The sequence below is a fragment of the Phyllobates terribilis genome, unplaced genomic scaffold (genome assembly GCF_046119375.1).
Source record: "Phyllobates terribilis strain yellow unplaced genomic scaffold, ASM4611937v1 Scaffold_94__1_contigs__length_6153435, whole genome shotgun sequence".
NCBI lineage: Eukaryota > Metazoa > Chordata > Amphibia > Anura > Dendrobatidae > Phyllobates > Phyllobates terribilis.
The window spans coordinates 3,258,237-3,276,234 of record NW_027362854.1 but is presented as its reverse complement, the minus strand read 5'-3'; the positions used below and the strand labels follow the sequence as shown (position 1 = coordinate 3,276,234).

The 17,998-nt window shown below is 44.7% G+C and overlaps 8 non-coding genes across 8 annotated transcripts; all 8 read right to left on the bottom strand.

Annotated features, from left to right (window-relative positions):
* Positions 1-454: 454 nt before the first annotated feature.
* On the bottom strand, positions 455-645 carry LOC141198314 (U2 spliceosomal RNA). Its single transcript, XR_012270267.1, has one exon. It is a non-coding gene; the product is annotated as a U2 spliceosomal RNA (small nuclear RNA).
* Positions 646-1,760: 1,115 nt separating this feature from the next.
* Positions 1,761-1,951, bottom strand: LOC141198313 (U2 spliceosomal RNA). Its single transcript, XR_012270266.1, has one exon. It is a non-coding gene; the product is annotated as a U2 spliceosomal RNA (small nuclear RNA).
* Positions 1,952-3,066: 1,115 nt separating this feature from the next.
* Positions 3,067-3,257, bottom strand: LOC141198312 (U2 spliceosomal RNA). Its single transcript, XR_012270265.1, has one exon. It is a non-coding gene; the product is annotated as a U2 spliceosomal RNA (small nuclear RNA).
* Positions 3,258-4,372: 1,115 nt separating this feature from the next.
* LOC141198311 (U2 spliceosomal RNA) lies at positions 4,373-4,563 on the bottom strand. Its single transcript, XR_012270264.1, has one exon. It is a non-coding gene; the product is annotated as a U2 spliceosomal RNA (small nuclear RNA).
* A 1,114-nt stretch (positions 4,564-5,677) lies between these two features.
* Positions 5,678-5,868, bottom strand: LOC141198310 (U2 spliceosomal RNA). Its single transcript, XR_012270263.1, has one exon. It is a non-coding gene; the product is annotated as a U2 spliceosomal RNA (small nuclear RNA).
* Positions 5,869-6,983: 1,115 nt separating this feature from the next.
* Positions 6,984-7,174, bottom strand: LOC141198309 (U2 spliceosomal RNA). The gene has a single exon (XR_012270262.1). It is a non-coding gene; the product is annotated as a U2 spliceosomal RNA (small nuclear RNA).
* Positions 7,175-14,687: 7,513 nt separating this feature from the next.
* Positions 14,688-14,878, bottom strand: LOC141198062 (U2 spliceosomal RNA). The gene has a single exon (XR_012270027.1). It is a non-coding gene; the product is annotated as a U2 spliceosomal RNA (small nuclear RNA).
* A 1,115-nt stretch (positions 14,879-15,993) lies between these two features.
* LOC141197990 (U2 spliceosomal RNA) lies at positions 15,994-16,179 on the bottom strand. The gene has a single exon (XR_012269988.1). It is a non-coding gene; the product is annotated as a U2 spliceosomal RNA (small nuclear RNA).
* Between the last annotated feature and the right edge of the window lie 1,819 nt (positions 16,180-17,998).

The window sequence follows — 17,998 nt, the reverse complement described above, 5'->3', positions numbered from 1 at the left end:
ATTTTAAGCGCAGCAGAGTAACCAGCGCACATACCTGTTAGCTCAGGTGAGTTTAAAAGGCTGCTGTTGATAACAAGGGCATTTGCTAAATAGATGGTGTGTGTGCAACAATATACTGAAAGGTCAATTATATTGTGCAGCTTATCTCACCACCTGTAGTTATTTAGGTGAAAGCTCCAAAATGCTTGCCTAATATGTCTGTTTATCCAAAAGGAAGTAAAAAGGGAGAGCTAGAAAGATAGCATTGCATCACATTACATGGCAATGCAATGCACAGTTGCTGAAGTTGAACCAAAATGAGCTTGTAATCTGGCTTCTGCAACTTTGAACATGAAAAATCCAATGAGGAGAAGAAAAGCAAAGCCAAAGAGTCCATCCCAAAATCCGACAAACAAGCAAAATGAACAAAAAACATTGAATTCAATTCTTTCTGATTTTAGAAACTGCATTAAAGAAGGGGTGCACCGGTCCTGGAGATACTGCAATACCAGGTCAATGCGTGGAGTGGACAGAGCAAGCTCTTTTTCCATCTCCCTGTTCTAAAAATCCATTTAATATATGGTCCCCAGATAGGGGACGTATCAGATATTAAACTGATAAGAACAGATACTACACTTGATCTTAGCCAAAAGGCCGAGAAGCGATAACCAGAATTGGTTTCAAACTACGGAGCCACCCAAGGATCCTGAAAAGTCCATTTGTGGAGATGAGCTCCTGGACTCCCGTTAAGAAGACATGTTGTCAACCTCTAGATCCCTTACATGCCTGCACTTTTCGGCTTGCTGCTGCTGCAATCCACGCGTTTTAGATCTGCATAACTCCACCTCTTTAAACACAGCACCTTCACCCCCTGCTGTTCCCACCCGCCTCAACACCGTTGGAAGGGAGGAGAACCAATTAAGGCGGGGGGTGGGGTGGAACGAGCAGCTGTCTACCCTTAGCAGGAGGGCTCCTGATTACATACCTCTCCTGCTGCTGCTGCTGCTGGCTGTTCAGCAGCAGACTGAAGGTGGCTGCTGCTGTGCACAGGTATATAAAGGCTCAGAGCCTATTATGACACGCGCAGCCAGCGTTCCATTGCCACATTCCATCTACTGCAGGCAGGATACCTGGCTGGCTGAATGTCGCTGAGAAGCTCACAGAGACCGCCATAAGCAACAGTTTAACAGAATGCCACAGACTAATCAACCAAACTTTTTGGGTTGGGTTCTCTTTTATAGTCTGCAGGCATTAAATGAAAGAAGTCAGTGTTCCAGCAGAAGGAGACAACGTTTCAGAAAAGGCATTGTAGCAAACCAAAAAAGAAATTTTAAGCGCAGCAGAGTAACCAGCGCACATACCTGTTAGCTCAGGTGAGTTTAAAAGGCTGCTGTTGATAACAAGGGCATTTGCTAAATAGATGGTGTGTGTGCAACAATATACTGAAAGGTCAATTATATTGTGCAGCTTATCTCACCACCTGTAGTTATTTAGGTGAAAGCTCCAAAATGCTTGCCTAATATGTCTGTTTATCCAAAAGGAAGTAAAAAGGGAGAGCTAGAAAGATAGCATTGCATCACATTACATGGCAATGCAATGCACAGTTGCTGAAGTTGAACCAAAATGAGCTTGTAATCTGGCTTCTGCAACTTTGAACATGAAAAATCCAATGAGGAGAAGAAAAGCAAAGCCAAAGAGTCCATCCCAAAATCCGACAAACAAGCAAAATGAACAAAAAACATTGAATTCAATTCTTTCTGATTTTAGAAACTGCATTAAAGAAGGGGTGCACCGGTCCTGGAGATACTGCAATACCAGGTCAATGCGTGGAGTGGACAGAGCAAGCTCTTTTTCCATCTCCCTGTTCTAAAAATCCATTTAATATATGGTCCCCAGATAGGGGACGTATCAGATATTAAACTGATAAGAACAGATACTACACTTGATCTTAGCCAAAAGGCCGAGAAGCGATAACCAGAATTGGTTTCAAACTACGGAGCCACCCAAGGATCCTGAAAAGTCCATTTGTGGAGATGAGCTCCTGGACTCCCGTTAAGAAGACATGTTGTCAACCTCTAGATCCCTTACATGCCTGCACTTTTCGGCTTGCTGCTGCTGCAATCCACGCGTTTTAGATCTGCATAACTCCACCTCTTTAAACACAGCACCTTCACCCCCTGCTGTTCCCACCCGCCTCAACACCGTTGGAAGGGAGGAGAACCAATTAAGGCGGGGGGTGGGGTGGAACGAGCAGCTGTCTACCCTTAGCAGGAGGGCTCCTGATTACATACCTCTCCTGCTGCTGCTGCTGCTGGCTGTCCAGCAGCAGACTGAAGGTGGCTGCTGCTGTGCACAGGTATATAAAGGCTCAGAGCCTATTATGACACGCGCAGCCAGCGTTCCATTGCCACATTCCATCTACTGCAGGCAGGATACCTGGCTGGCTGAATGTCGCTGAGAAGCTCACAGAGACCGCCATAAGCAACAGTTTAACAGAATGCCACAGACTAATCAACCAAACTTTTTGGGTTGGGTTCTCTTTTATAGTCTGCAGGCATTAAATGAAAGAAGTCAGTGTTCCAGCAGAAGGAGACAACGTTTCAGAAAAGGCATTGTAGCAAACCAAAAAAGAAATTTTAAGCGCAGCAGAGTAACCAGCGCACATACCTGTTAGCTCAGGTGAGTTTAAAAGGCTGCTGTTGATAACAAGGGCATTTGCTAAATAGATGGTGTGTGTGCAACAATATACTGAAAGGTCAATTATATTGTGCAGCTTATCTCACCACCTGTAGTTATTTAGGTGAAAGCTCCAAAATGCTTGCCTAATATGTCTGTTTATCCAAAAGGAAGTAAAAAGGGAGAGCTAGAAAGATAGCATTGCATCACATTACATGGCAATGCAATGCACAGTTGCTGAAGTTGAACCAAAATGAGCTTGTAATCTGGCTTCTGCAACTTTGAACATGAAAAATCCAATGAGGAGAAGAAAAGCAAAGCCAAAGAGTCCATCCCAAAATCCGACAAACAAGCAAAATGAACAAAAAACATTGAATTCAATTCTTTCTGATTTTAGAAACTGCATTAAAGAAGGGGTGCACCGGTCCTGGAGATACTGCAATACCAGGTCAATGCGTGGAGTGGACAGAGCAAGCTCTTTTTCCATCTCCCTGTTCTAAAAATCCATTTAATATATGGTCCCCAGATAGGGGACGTATCAGATATTAAACTGATAAGAACAGATACTACACTTGATCTTAGCCAAAAGGCCGAGAAGCGATAACCAGAATTGGTTTCAAACTACGGAGCCACCCAAGGATCCTGAAAAGTCCATTTGTGGAGATGAGCTCCTGGACTCCCGTTAAGAAGACATGTTGTCAACCTCTAGATCCCTTACATGCCTGCACTTTTCGGCTTGCTGCTGCTGCAATCCACGCGTTTTAGATCTGCATAACTCCACCTCTTTAAACACAGCACCTTCACCCCCTGCTGTTCCCACCCGCCTCAACACCGTTGAAAGGGAGGAGAACCAATTAAGGCGGGGGGTGGGGTGGAACGAGCAGCTGTCTACCCTTAGCAGGAGGGCTCCTGATTACATACCTCTCCTGCTGCTGCTGCTGCTGGCTGTCCAGCAGCAGACTGAAGGTGGCTGCTGCTGTGCACAGGTATATAAAGGCTCAGAGCCTATTATGACACGCGCAGCCAGCGTTCCATTGCCACATTCCATCTACTGCAGGCAGGATACCTGGCTGGCTGAATGTCGCTGAGAAGCTCACAGAGACCGCCATAAGCAACAGTTTAACAGAATGCCACAGACTAATCAACCAAACTTTTTGGGTTGGGTTCTCTTTTATAGTCTGCAGGCATTAAATGAAAGAAGTCAGTGTTCCAGCAGAAGGAGACAACGTTTCAGAAAAGGCATTGTAGCAAACCAAAAAAGAAATTTTAAGCGCAGCAGAGTAACCAGCGCACATACCTGTTAGCTCAGGTGAGTTTAAAAGGCTGCTGTTGATAACAAGGGCATTTGCTAAATAGATGGTGTGTGTGCAACAATATACTGAAAGGTCAATTATATTGTGCAGCTTATCTCACCACCTGTAGTTATTTAGGTGAAAGCTCCAAAATGCTTGCCTAATATGTCTGTTTATCCAAAAGGTAGTAAAAAGGGAGAGCTAGAAAGATAGCATTGCATCACATTACATGGCAATGCAATGCACAGTTGCTGAAGTTGAACCAAAATGAGCTTGTAATCTGGCTTCTGCAACTTTGAACATGAAAAATCCAATGAGGAGAAGAAAAGCAAAGCCAAAGAGTCCATCCCAAAATCCGACAAACAAGCAAAATGAACAAAAAACATTGAATTCACTTCTTTCTGATTTTAGAAACTGCATTAAAGAAGGGGTGCACCGGTCCTGGAGATACTGCAATACCAGGTCAATGCGTGGAGTGGACAGAGCAAGCTCTTTTTCCATCTCCCTGTTCTAAAAATCCATTTAATATATGGTCCCCAGATAGGGGACGTATCAGATATTAAACTGATAAGAACAGATACTACACTTGATCTTAGCCAAAAGGCCGAGAAGCGATAACCAGAATTGGTTTCAAACTACGGAGCCACCCAAGGATCCTGAAAAGTCCATTTGTGGAGATGAGCTCCTGGACTCCCGTTAAGAAGACATGTTGTCAACCTCTAGATCCCTTACATGCCTGCACTTTTCGGCTTGCTGCTGCTGCAATCCACGCGTTTTAGATCTGCATAACTCCACCTCTTTAAACACAGCACCTTCACCCCCTGCTGTTCCCACCCGCCTCAACACCGTTGGAAGGGAGGAGAACCAATTAAGGCGGGGGGTGGGGTGGAACGAGCAGCTGTCTACCCTTAGCAGGAGGGCTCCTGATTACATAGCTCTCCTGCTGCTGCTGCTGCTGGCTGTCCAGCAGCAGACTGAAGGTGGCTGCTGCTGTGCACAGGTATATAAAGGCTCAGAGCCTATTATGACACGCGCAGCCAGCGTTCCATTGCCACATTCCATCTACTGCAGGCAGGATACCTGGCTGGCTGAATGTCGCTGAGAAGCTCACAGAGACCGCCATAAGCAACAGTTTAACAGAATGCCACAGACTAATCAACCAAACTTTTTGGGTTGGGTTCTCTTTTATAGTCTGCAGGCATTAAATGAAAGAAGTCAGTGTTCCAGCAGAAGGAGACAACGTTTCAGAAAAGGCATTGTAGCAAACCAAAAAAAAATTTTAAGCGCAGCAGAGTAACCAGCGCACATACCTGTTAGCTCAGGTGAGTTTAAAAGGCTGCTGTTGATAACAAGGGCATTTGCTAAATAGATGGTGTGTGTGCAACAATATACTGAAAGGTCAATTATATTGTGCAGCTTATCTCACCACCTGTAGTTATTTAGGTGAAAGCTCCAAAATGCTTGCCTAATATGTCTGTTTATCCAAAAGGTAGTAAAAAGGGAGAGCTAGAAAGATAGCATTGCATCACATTACATGGCAATGCAATGCACAGTTGCTGAAGTTGAACCAAAATGAGCTTGTAATCTGGCTTCTGCAACTTTGAACATGAAAAATCCAATGAGGAGAAGAAAAGCAAAGCCAAAGAGTCCATCCCAAAATCCGACAAACAAGCAAAATGAACAAAAAACATTGAATTCAATTCTTTCTGATTTTAGAAACTGCATTAAAGAAGGGGTGCACCGGTCCTGGAGATACTGCAATACCAGGTCAATGCGTGGAGTGGACAGAGCAAGCTCTTTTTCCATCTCCCTGTTCTAAAAATCCATTTAATATATGGTCCCCAGATAGGGGACGTATCAGATATTAAACTGATAAGAACAGATACTACACTTGATCTTAGCCAAAAGGCCGAGAAGCGATAACCAGAATTGGTTTCAAACTACGGAGCCACCCAAGGATCCTGAAAAGTCCATTTGTGGAGATGAGCTCCTGGACTCCCGTTAAGAAGACATGTTGTCAACCTCTAGATCCCTTACATGCCTGCACTTTTCGGCTTGCTGCTGCTGCAATCCACGCATTTTAGATCTGCATAACTCCACCTCTTTAAACACAGCACCTTCACCCCCTGCTGTTCCCACCCGCCTCAACACCGTTGGAAGGGAGGAGAACCAATTAAGGCGGGGGGTGGGGTGGAACGAGCAGCTGTCTACCCTTAGCAGGAGGGCTCCTGATTACATACCTCTCCTGCTGCTGCTGCTGCTGGCTGTCCAGCAGCAGACTGAAGGTGGCTGCTGCTGTGCACAGGTATATAAAGGCTCAGAGCCTATTATGACACGCGCAGCCAGCGTTCCATTGCCACATTCCATCTACTGCAGGCAGGATACCTGGCTGGCTGAATGTCGCTGAGAAGCTCACAGAGACCGCCATAAGCAACAGTTTAACAGAATGCCACAGACTAATCAACCAAACTTTTTGGGTTGGGTTCTCTTTTATAGTCTGCAGGCATTAAATGAAAGAAGTCAGTGTTCCAGCAGAAGGAGACAACGTTTCAGAAAAGGCATTGTAGCAAACCAAAAAAGAAATTTTAAGCGCAGCAGAGTAACCAGCGCACATACCTGTTAGCTCAGGTGAGTTTAAAAGGCTGCTGTTGATAACAAGGGCATTTGCTAAATAGATGGTGTGTGTGCAACAATATACTGAAAGGTCAATTATATTGTGCAGCTTATCTCACCACCTGTAGTTATTTAGGTGAAAGCTCCAAAATGCTTGCCTAATATGTCTGTTTATCCAAAAGGAAGTAAAAAGGGAGAGCTAGAAAGATAGCATTGCATCACATTACATGGCAATGCAATGCACAGTTGCTGAAGTTGAACCAAAATGAGCTTGTAATCTGGCTTCTGCAACTTTGAACATGAAAAATCCAATGAGGAGAAGAAAAGCAAAGCCAAAGAGTCCATCCCAAAATCCGACAAACAAGCAAAATGAACAAAAAACATTGAATTCAATTCTTTCTGATTTTAGAAACTGCATTAAAGAAGGGGTGCACCGGTCCTGGAGATACTGCAATACCAGGTCAATGCGTGGAGTGGACAGAGCAAGCTCTTTTTCCATCTCCCTGTTCTAAAAATCCATTTAATATATGGTCCCCAGATAGGGGACGTATCAGATATTAAACTGATAAGAACAGATACTACACTTGATCTTAGCCAAAAGGCCGAGAAGCGATAACCAGAATTGGTTTCAAACTACGGAGCCACCCAAGGATCCTGAAAAGTCCATTTGTGGAGATGAGCTCCTGGACTCCCGTTAAGAAGACATGTTGTCAACCTCTAGATCCCTTACATGCCTGCACTTTCCGGCTTGCTGCTGCTGCAATCCACGCGTTTTAGATCTGCATAACTCCACCTCTTTAAACACAGCACCTTCACCCCCTGCTGTTCCCACCCGCCTCAACACCGTTGGAAGGGAGGAGAACCAATTAAGCCGGGGGGTGGGGTGGAACGAGCAGCTGTCTACCCTTAGCAGGAGGGCTCCTGATTACATACCTCTCCTGCTGCTGCTACTGCTGGCTGTCCAGCAGCAGACTGAAGGTGGCTGCTGCTGTGCACAGGTATATAAAGGCTCAGAGCCTATTATGACACGCGCAGCCAGCGTTCCATTGCCACATTCCATCTACTGCAGGCAGGATACCTGGCTGGCTGAATGTCGCTGAGAAGCTCACAGAGACCGCCATAAGCAACAGTTTAACAGAATGCCACAGACTAATCAACCAAACTTTTTGGGTTGGGTTCTCTTTTATAGTCTGCAGGCATTAAATGAAAGAAGTCAGTGTTCCAGCAGAAGGAGACAACGTTTCAGAAAAGGCATTGTAGCAAACCAAAAAAGAAATTTTAAGCGCAGCAGAGTAACCAGCGCACATACCTGTTAGCTCAGGTGAGTTTAAAAGGCTGCTGTTGATAACAAGGGCATTTGCTAAATAGATGGTGTGTGTGCAACAATATACTGAAAGGTCAATTATATTGTGCAGCTTATCTCACCACCTGTAGTTATTTAGGTGAAAGCTCCAAAATGCTTGCCTAATATGTCTGTTTATCCAAAAGGAAGTAAAAAGGGAGAGCTAGAAAGATAGCATTGCATCACATTACATGGCAATGCAATGCACAGTTGCTGAAGTTGAACCAAAATGAGCTTGTAATCTGGCTTCTGCAACTTTGAACATGAAAAATCCAATGAGGAGAAGAAAAGCAAAGCCAAAGAGTCCATCCCAAAATCCGACAAACAAGCAAAATGAACAAAAAACATTGAATTCAATTCTTTCTGATTTTAGAAACTGCATTAACCCCTTAAGCCCCGCGGGTGGTTTGCACGTTAATGACCGGGCCAATTTTTACAATTCTGACCACTGTCACTTTATGAGGTAATTACTCTCGAACGCTTCAACGGATCCCCCTGATTCTGAGACTGTTTTTTCGTGACATATTGTACTTCATGATTGTGGAAAAATTTCTTCGATATCACTTGCGTTTATTTGTGAAAAAAACGGAAATTTGGCGAAAATTTTGAAAATTTTGCAATTTTCAAAATTTGAATTTTTAAGCCCTGAAATCAGAGCGATATGTCACACAAAAGAGTTAATAAATAACATTTCCCACATGTCTACTTTACATCAGCACAATTTTGGAACCAAAATTTTTTTTTGTTAGGGAGCTATAAGGGTTAAAAGTTGACCAGCGATTTCTCATTTTTCCAACAAAATTTACAAAACCATTTTTTTAGGGACCACATCACATTTGAAGTCACTTTGAGAGGTCTTTATGACAGAAAATACCCAAAAGTGACACCATTCTAAAAACTGCACCCCTCAAGGTGCTCAAAACCACATTCAAGAACTTTATTAACCCTTCAGGTGCTTCACAGGAATTTTTTGAATGTGGAAGAAAAAAATGAACATTTAACTTTTTTCACAAAAATGTTAATTTAGACCCAATTTTTTTTATTTTCACAGGGGTAACAAGAAAAAATGGACCGCAAAATTTGTTGTGCAATTTCCCCTGGGCACTCAGATACCCAATATTTGGGGAAAAAATACTGTTTGGGCGCACGGCAGGGCTCGGAAGGGAAGGAGCGCTATTTGACTTTTTGATTGTAAAATTTGCTTGAATAATTAGCGGACGCCATGTTGTGTTTGGAGAGCCCATGTGTGCCCAAACTTTGGAGCTCCCCCACAAGTGACCCCATTTTGGAAACTAGACCCCCCAAGGCACCTTTCTAGATGCATAGTGAGCACTTGCAACCCCCAGGTGCTTCACAAATTGATTCGTAACAATGAAAAAGTGAAAAAAAAAAACACTTTTTCATTTTTATGAATCAATTTGTGAAGCACCTGAGTGTTCCAAGTGCTCACAATGCATCTAGATAGGTGCCTTGGGGGGTCTAGTTTCCAAAATGGGGTCACTTGTGGGGGAGCTCCAATGTTTGGGCACACAGCGGCTCTCCAAACGCAACATGGTGTCGCTAACAATTTGAGCCGATTTTCCGTTAAATTTGTTAGAGGACACCATGTTGCATTTAGAGAGTCCCTGTGTGCCCAAACATTGGAGCTCCCCCACAAGTGACCCCATTTTGGAAACTAGACCCCCCAAGGCACCTATCTAGATGCATAGTGAGCACTTGGAACCCCCAGGTGCTTCACAAATTGATTCGTAACAATGAAAAAGTGAAAAAAAAAACACTTTTTCATTTGTATGAATCAATTTGTGAAGCACCTGAGGGTTCCAAGTGCTCACTATGCATCTAGATAGGTGCCTTGGGTGGTCTAGTTTCCAAAATGGGGTCACTTGTGGGGGAGCTCCAATATTTGGGCACACAGCGGCTCTCTAAATGCAACATGGTGTCCGCTAACAAATTGAATGGAAAATCGGCTCAAATTGTTAGCGGACACCACATTGCGTTTGGAGAGCTTCTCTGTGCCCAAACTTTGGAGCTCCCCCACAAGTGACCCCATTTTGGAAACTAGACCCCCCAAGGCACCTTTCTAGATGCATAGTGAGCACTTGGAACCCCCAGGTGCTTCACAAATTGATTCGTAATAATGAAAAAGTGAAAAAAAAAACACTTTTTCATTTTTACGAATCAATTTGTGAAGCACCTAAGGGTTCCAAGTGCTCACTATGCATCTAGATAGGTGCCTTGGGGGGTCTAGTTTCCAAAATGGGGTCACTTGTGGGGGAGCTCCAATGTTTGGGCACACAGGGACTCTCTAAATGCAACATGGTATCCGCTAACAAATTGAATGGAAAATCGGCTCAAATTGTTAGCGGACGCCACATTGCGTTTGGAGAGCCCCTCTGTGCCCAAACTTTGGAGCTCCCCCACAAGTGACCCCATTTTGGAAACTAAACCCCCCAAGGCACCTTTCTAGATGCATAGTGAGCACTTGGAACCCCCAGGTGCTTCACAAATTGATTCGTAATAATGAAAAAGTGAAAAAAAAAACACTTTTTCATTTTTACGAATCAATTTGTGAAGCACCTAGGGGTTCCAAGTGCTTACTATGCATCTAGATAGGTGCCTTGGGGGGTCTAGTTTCCAAAATGGGGTCACTTGTGGGGGAGCTCCAATGTTTGGGCACACAGGGACTCTCTAAATGCAACATGGTATCCGCTAACAAATTGAATGGAAAATCGGCTCAAATTGTTAGCGGACGCCACATTGCGTTTGGAGAGCCCCTCTGTGCCCAAACTTTGGAGCTCCCCACAAGTGACCCCATTTTGGAAACTAGACCCCCAAAGGCACCTTTCTAGATGCATAGTGAGCACTTGGAACCCCCAGGTGCTTCACAAATTGATTCGTAATAATGAAAAAGTGAAAAAAAAAACACTTTTTCATTTTTACGAATTAATTTGTGAAGCACCTAGGGGTTCCAAGTGCTCACTATGCATCTAGATAGGTGCCTTGGGGGGTCTAGTTTCCAAAATGGGGTCACTTGTGGAGGAGCTCCAATGTTTGGGCACACAGGGACTCTCCAAATGCAACATGATATCCGCTAACAATTTGAGCCGACAATTTGTTAGCGGATATCATGTTGCATTTGGAGAGTCCCTGTGTGCCCAAACATTGGAGCTCCCCCACAAGTGACCCCATTTTGGAAACTAGACCCCCCAAGGCACCTATCTAGATTCATAGTGAGCACTTGGAACCCCAGGTGCTTCACAAATTGATTCATAAAAATGAAAAAGTGTTTTTTTTTTCACTTTTTCATTTTTACGAATTAATTTGTGAAGCACCTGGGGGTTCCAAGTGCTCACTATGCATCTAGAAAGGTGCCTTGGGGGGTCTAGTTTCCAAAATGGGGTCACTTGTGGGGGAGCTCCAAAGTTTGGGCACAGAGGGGCTTTCCAAACGCAATGTGGTGTCCGCTAACAATTTGAGCCGATTTTCCATTCAATTTCTTAGCGGATACCATGTTGCATTTAGAGAGTCCCTGTGTGCCCAAACATTGGAGCTCCCCCACAAGTGACCCCATTTTGGAAACTAGACCCCCCAAGGCACCTATCTAGATTCATAGTGAGCACTTGGAACCCCAGGTGCTTCACAAATTGATTCATAAAAATGAAAAAGTGTTTTTTTTTTCACTTTTTCATTTTTACGAATCAATTTGTGAAGCACCTGGGGGTTCCAAGTGCTCACTATGCATCTAGAAAGGTGCCTTGGGGGGTCTAGTTTCCAAAATGGGGTCACTTGTGGGGGAGCTCCAAAGTTTGGGCACAGAGGGGCTCTCCAAACGCAATGTGGTGTCCGCTAACAATTTGAGCCGATTTTCCATTCAATTTGTTAGCGGATACCATGTTGCATTTAGAGAGTCCCTGTGTGCCCAAACATTGGAGCTCCCCCACAAGTGACCCCATTTTGGAAACTAGACCCCCCAAGGCACCTTTCTAGATTCATAGTGAGCACTTGGAACCCCAGGTGCTTCACAAATTGATTCATAAAAATGAAAAAGTGTTTTTTTTTTCACTTTTTCATTTTTATGAATCAATTTGTGAAGCACCTGGGGGTTCCAAGTGCTCACTATGCATCTAGAAAGGTGCCTTGGGGGGTCTAGTTTCCAAAATGGGGTCACTTGTGGGGGAGCTCCAAAGTTTGGGCACAGAGGGGCTCTCCAAACGCAATGTGGTGTCCGCTAACAATTTGAGCCGATTTTCCATTCAATTTGTTAGCGGATACCATGTTGCATTTAGAGAGTCCCTGTGTGCCCAAACATTGGAGCTCCCCCACAAGTGACCCCATTTTGGAAACTAGACCCCCCAAGGCACCTATCTAGATTCATAGTGAGCACTTGGAACCCCAGGTGCTTCACAAATTGATTCATAAAAATGAAAAAGTGTTTTATTTTCACTTTTTCATTTTTACGAATCAATTTGTGAAGCACCTGGGGGTTCTAAGTGCTCACTATGCATCTAGATAGGTGCCTTGGGGGGTCTAGTTTCCAAAATGGGGTCACTTGTGGGGGAGCTCCAATGTTTGGACACACAGGGGCTCTCCAAACGCAACATGGCGTCCGCTAACAATTTGAGCCGATTTTCCATTCAATTTGTTAGCGGACACCATGTCGCGTTTGGAGAGCCCGTGATGTGCCTAAACAGTGGAGCTCCCCCACAAGTGTCCCCATTTTGGAAACTATACCCCTCAAAGATTTTATTAAGGTGTATAGTGAACATTTTGAACCCAGAGGTACGGCACATTATTTGTTTACATTAGGTCATCATATTGAATAAGTTTTCATTATTCTTGAGCGCAAGTGCTCGCTACTTGAGTTTGCATCGGGTACTCAGGTATGCACCATGTACAGCGTGTGCTCGAGTGACATGCTTGAGTCCCTGCTCCGCATGTTTCACGGTTATTAGACACCCAAAAAAAAACATGCGGGGATCGCTCGTGCATGGCAGGCAATCCCCGTAAAGTTTTTTGGCCGCGAAGCATATGGGGCAGAGACTCGAGCATGTCACTCAAATACCCACGATACTAAATGCATACCAGAGCACCCGATGCAAACTCAAGTAGCGAGCACTTGCTCTCAACACTAGTCGCCATATCGTCATCTTTTTTTCTTACTTTTGAAAAAAATCCCAACCCCAGCCCTAACCCTAGCACAACCCTAGCCCCAGCACAACCCTAGCCCCAGCACAACCCTAGCCCCAGCACAGCCCTAGCCCCAAACCCAGCCCTAACCCTAGCCCAATCCTAACTCAAGAGTTTATTTTTGACGCCGTTCCTTGTGCGGTATAAGTGATTAGACGACTTTATTCTTCGGGTCGGTGTGATTACAGCAATGCCAGAATCATATGGGGTTTTTATGACTGACAGCTGTCACACACTAAAAGACGCATTTTTTGTAAAATCTAGTTTTTGCATCGCCATATTTTGAGAGCTATAATTTTTCCAGATTTTGGCAGACAGTCATGTGACGGCTCGTTTTTTGCGGGATGACTTGACGTTGTTATTGGTGCCATTTTCAGGCACGTGACATTTTTTGATCGCTTTCTATTCCGATTTTTGGGAGGCAGAATAAACAAAAACCAACAATTCAGGAATTGTTTTTTTTTTTTTTTTTTATTCTGTTCCGCGTGTGGTAAAATTGATAAGGCAGCTTTACTCTTCGGGTCAGTACGTTTACAGCGGTACCACATTTGTATCATTTTTCTATGTTTTGGCGCTTATACACAATAAAAGCTATTTTATAGAAATAAATATTTTTTAGTATCGCTTTATTCTGAGAGCTATAACTTTTTTATTTTTCGGCTGATGGAGCTATGTGGTGGCTTGTTTTTTGCGGGACGAGATGACGTTTTCAGCGGTATCATTTCTATTTATATACATCTTTTTGATCGCGTGTTATTCCACTTTTTGTTTGGCGGTATGGTGATAAAGCATTGTTTTTTGCTTGGTTTTTTTTTTTTTTTTTTTACCGTGTTCACTGAAGGGGTTAACTAGTGGGACAGTTTTATAGGTCAGGTTGTTCCGGACGCGGCGATACCAAATATGTGTACTTTTATTGTATTTTTTTTATTTTTTTTATAATAATATTTATTGATGGGTACATTATATTTTTATTTTTGGTGTATTATTTTTTTTATTTTTTTATAATATTTTTGCACATTTTTTTTTTTTTTTTTTTCCACTTTCACACAGTTTATACACTTTATTACTTTGTCCCACTCTGGGACTTTCACTTTTTTTTTTCTGATCGCCTGCATGGCACAGGAATGGAGCACCATCCCTATGCCATGAAGGCTGTCAGAAGTGCACAGTGTGAAGATTGCTTGGAGATGCACTGCGCATGTCCAAGCAATCTTCCTGCTCTCTGGTGACCCGGATGTTGTCATGACGACATCGGGTCGTCATGGCAACACCCGGGAAGCCTTTGCAGACTGCGCTGGAAGCCGGAAGAGGAGGTGAGTATCGCCGATCACCTCCCCTTGCCCCCGCAATGCCGCGATCGACTTCGATCGACTTCGATCGCAGCATCGCGGGGGTTAATGTGCTGGGAGCGGTGCGTGACCGCTCCCTGCACATAGTACCGGGTGTCAGCTGTGACAATCAGCTGACACCCGGCGGCGATCGCGCCCGCACAGCCTGTGTGCGGGCGCGATCGCGATGACGTACTAATACGGGTCTGGCTCTTAAGTCCCAGGGCACAGACGCGTATTAGTACGTCAGATGTTATTAAGGGGTTAAAGAAGGGGTGCACCGGTCCTGGAGATACTGCAATACCAGGTCAATGCGTGGAGTGGACAGAGCAAGCTCTTTTTCCATCTCCCTGTTCTAAAAATCTATTTAATATATGGTCCCCAGATAGGGGACGTATCAGATATTAAACTGATAAGAACAGATACTACACTTGATCTTAGCCAAAAGGCCGAGAAGCGATAACCAGAATTGGTTTCAAACTACGGAGCCACCCAAGGATCCTGAAAAGTCCATTTGTGGAGATGAGCTCCTGGACTCCCGTTAAGAAGACATGTTGTCAACCTCTAGATCCCTTACATGCCTGCACTTTTCGGCTTGCTGCTGCTGCAATCCACGCGTTTTAGATCTGCATAACTCCACCTCTTTAAGCACAGCACCTTCACCCCCTGCTGTTCCCACCCGCCTCAACACCGTTGGAAGGGAGGAGAACCAATTAAGGCGGGGGGTGGGGTGGAACGAGCAGCTGTCTACCCTTAGCAGGAGGGCTCCTGATTACATACCTCTCCTGCTGCTGCTGCTGCTGGCTGTCCAGCAGCAGACTGAAGGTGGCTGCTGCTGTGCACAGGTATATAAAGGCTCAGAGCCTATTATGACACGCGCAGCCAGCGTTCCATTGCCACATTCCATCTACTGCAGGCAGGATACCTGGCTGGCTGAATGTCGCTGAGAAGCTCACAGAGACCGCCATAAGCAACAGTTTAACAAAATGCCACAGACTAATCAACCAAACTTTTTGGGTTGGGTTCTCTTTTATAGTCTGCGGGCATTAAATGAAAGAAGTCAGTGTTCCAGCAGAAGGAGACAACGTTTCAGAAAAGGCATTGTAGCAAACCAAAAAAGAAATTTTAAGCGCAGCAGAGTAACCAGCGCACATACCTGTTAGCTCAGGTGAGTTTAAAAGGCTGCTGTTGATAACAAGGGCATTTGCTAAATAGATGGTGTGTGTGCAACAATATACTGAAAGGTCAATTATATTGTGCAGCTTATCTCACCACCTGTAGTTATTTAGGTGAAAGCTCCAAAATGCTTGCCTAATATGTCTGTTTATCCAAAAGGAAGTAAAAAGGGAGAGCTAGAAAGATAGCATTGCATCACATTACATGGCAATGCAATGCACAGTTGCTGAAGTTGAACCAAAATGAGCTTGTAATCTGGCTTCTGCAACTTTGAACATGAAAAATCCAATGAGGAGAAGAAAAGCAAAGCCAAAGAGTCCATCCCAAAATCCGACAAACAAGCAAAATGAACAAAAAACATTGAATTCAATTCTTTCTGATTTTAGAAACTGCATTAAAGAAGGGGTGCACCGGTCCTGGAGATACTGCAATACCAGATCAATGCGTGGATTGGACAGAGCAAGCTCTTTTTCCATCTCCCTGTTCTAAAAATCCATTTAATATATGGTCCCCAGATAGGGGACGTATCAGATATTAAACTGATAAGAACAGATTTTTTTTTTTTTTATCGAAAGCCCGAATTCGTGTACAAAACCCGAGTGCGCTTAAAAAAGTGACAAGTGCCACAAAAAAAGTGCACTAGGATGCTGGTCTTCTTGAAACCCTCTCCAAAAGGAGAAGGGTCCCCCAAACCATTCCCCGTCCCTCCGAGCCAAAAGGCCACAGCGAGGAACAGGGACAAAAAGCCACCTCCAGCCGAAGCCAGAGGCGACCCAATCTTACCCCCAGCACCTGCCCGAGTTCTCACCCGAGCAAGGCACTGGGAGCCAAAGACTGTGCTCCCCTCCCGGAAGAGGGGAGCCAACAAAGCTCTCCTCCCAAAAGAGGAGAGCCAGGGGGGGTTCAGGGGGGAGCGGAACCTGATGGCCACACACTCCCCCCCTAGACCTGCCAAGAGAGGAACCCGTAAGGGAACCGCATCCCGACAAAGTCCTAGTAGGACGTGACACACGTGAATAAGTGGACACACAGTGACAAAGAAATTAAATAAATAGTGAAGGTTTCACAGTATAATACTGCCCGGACCTTCGACCGGGAATTGAAAAATTCCCCATCCTAAGGCCAGAAGGCCCGGAATAAGGGTGTGTGCGAAGAAAGAAAATTTGAAGTGCTTGTGCAAATGTGCCATAAACTCAAGTGGGGTTCCCAATCCCAGTGAGTTAAGGCACCCCAGGGTCACCACTCCTGGGGCACTTCACACTTCGGGCTTTCGATCTTCCCCGGCCCAATGGCGTCGATCCTGGGGGGCCATGCTTTCCACCAGATGACTATATTAGCCACCTGGCATACTAACAAGCGCCTAAACCCCAGTGTGCATAATGTATCAATCTACTAGGGCGGCCAACATCCAAAACCGCCTTTTCGAAAGATACTACACCTGATCTTAGCCAAAAGGCCGAGAAGCGATAACCAGAATTGGTTTCAAACTACGGAGCCACCCAAGGATCCTGAAAAGTCCATTTGTGGAGATGAGCTCCTGGACTCCCGTTAAGAAGACATGTTGTCAACCTCTAGATCCCTTACATGCCTGCACTTTTCGGCTTGCTGCTGCTGCAATCCACGCGTTTTAGATCTGCATAACTCCACCTCTTTAAACACAGCACCTTCACCCCCTGCTGTTCCCACCCGCCTCAACACCGTTGGAAGGGAGGAGAACCAATTAAGGCGGGGGGTGGGGTGGAACGAGCAGCTGTCTACCCTTAGCAGGAGGGCTCCTGATTACATACCTCTCCTGCTGCTGCTGCTGCTGGCTGTCCAGCAGCAGACTGAAGGTGGCTGCTGCTGTGCACAGGTATATAAAGGCTCAGAGCCTATTATGACACGCGCAGCCAGCGTTCCATTGCCACATTCCATCTACTGCAGGCAGGATACCTGGCTGGCTGAATGTCGCTGAGAAGCTCACAGAGACCGCCATAAGCAACAGTTTAACAGAATGCCACAGACTAATCAACCAAACTTTTTGGGTTGGGTTCTCTTTTATAGTCTGCAGGCATTAAATGAAAGAAGTCAGTGTTCCAGCAGAAGGAGACAACGTTTCAGAAAAGGCATTGTAGCAAACCAAAAAAGAAATTTTAAGCGCAGCAGAGTAACCAGCGCACATACCTGTTAGCTCAGGTGAGTTTAAAAGGCTGCTGTTGATAACAAGGGCATTTGCTAAATAGATGGTGTGTGTGCAACAATATACTGAAAGGTCAATTATATTGTGCAGCTTATCTCACCACCTGTAGTTATTTAGGTGAAAGCTCCAAAATGCTTGCCTAATATGTCTGTTTATCCAAAAGGAAGTAAAAAGGGAGAGCTAGAAAGATAGCATTGCATCACATTACATGGCAATGCAATGCACA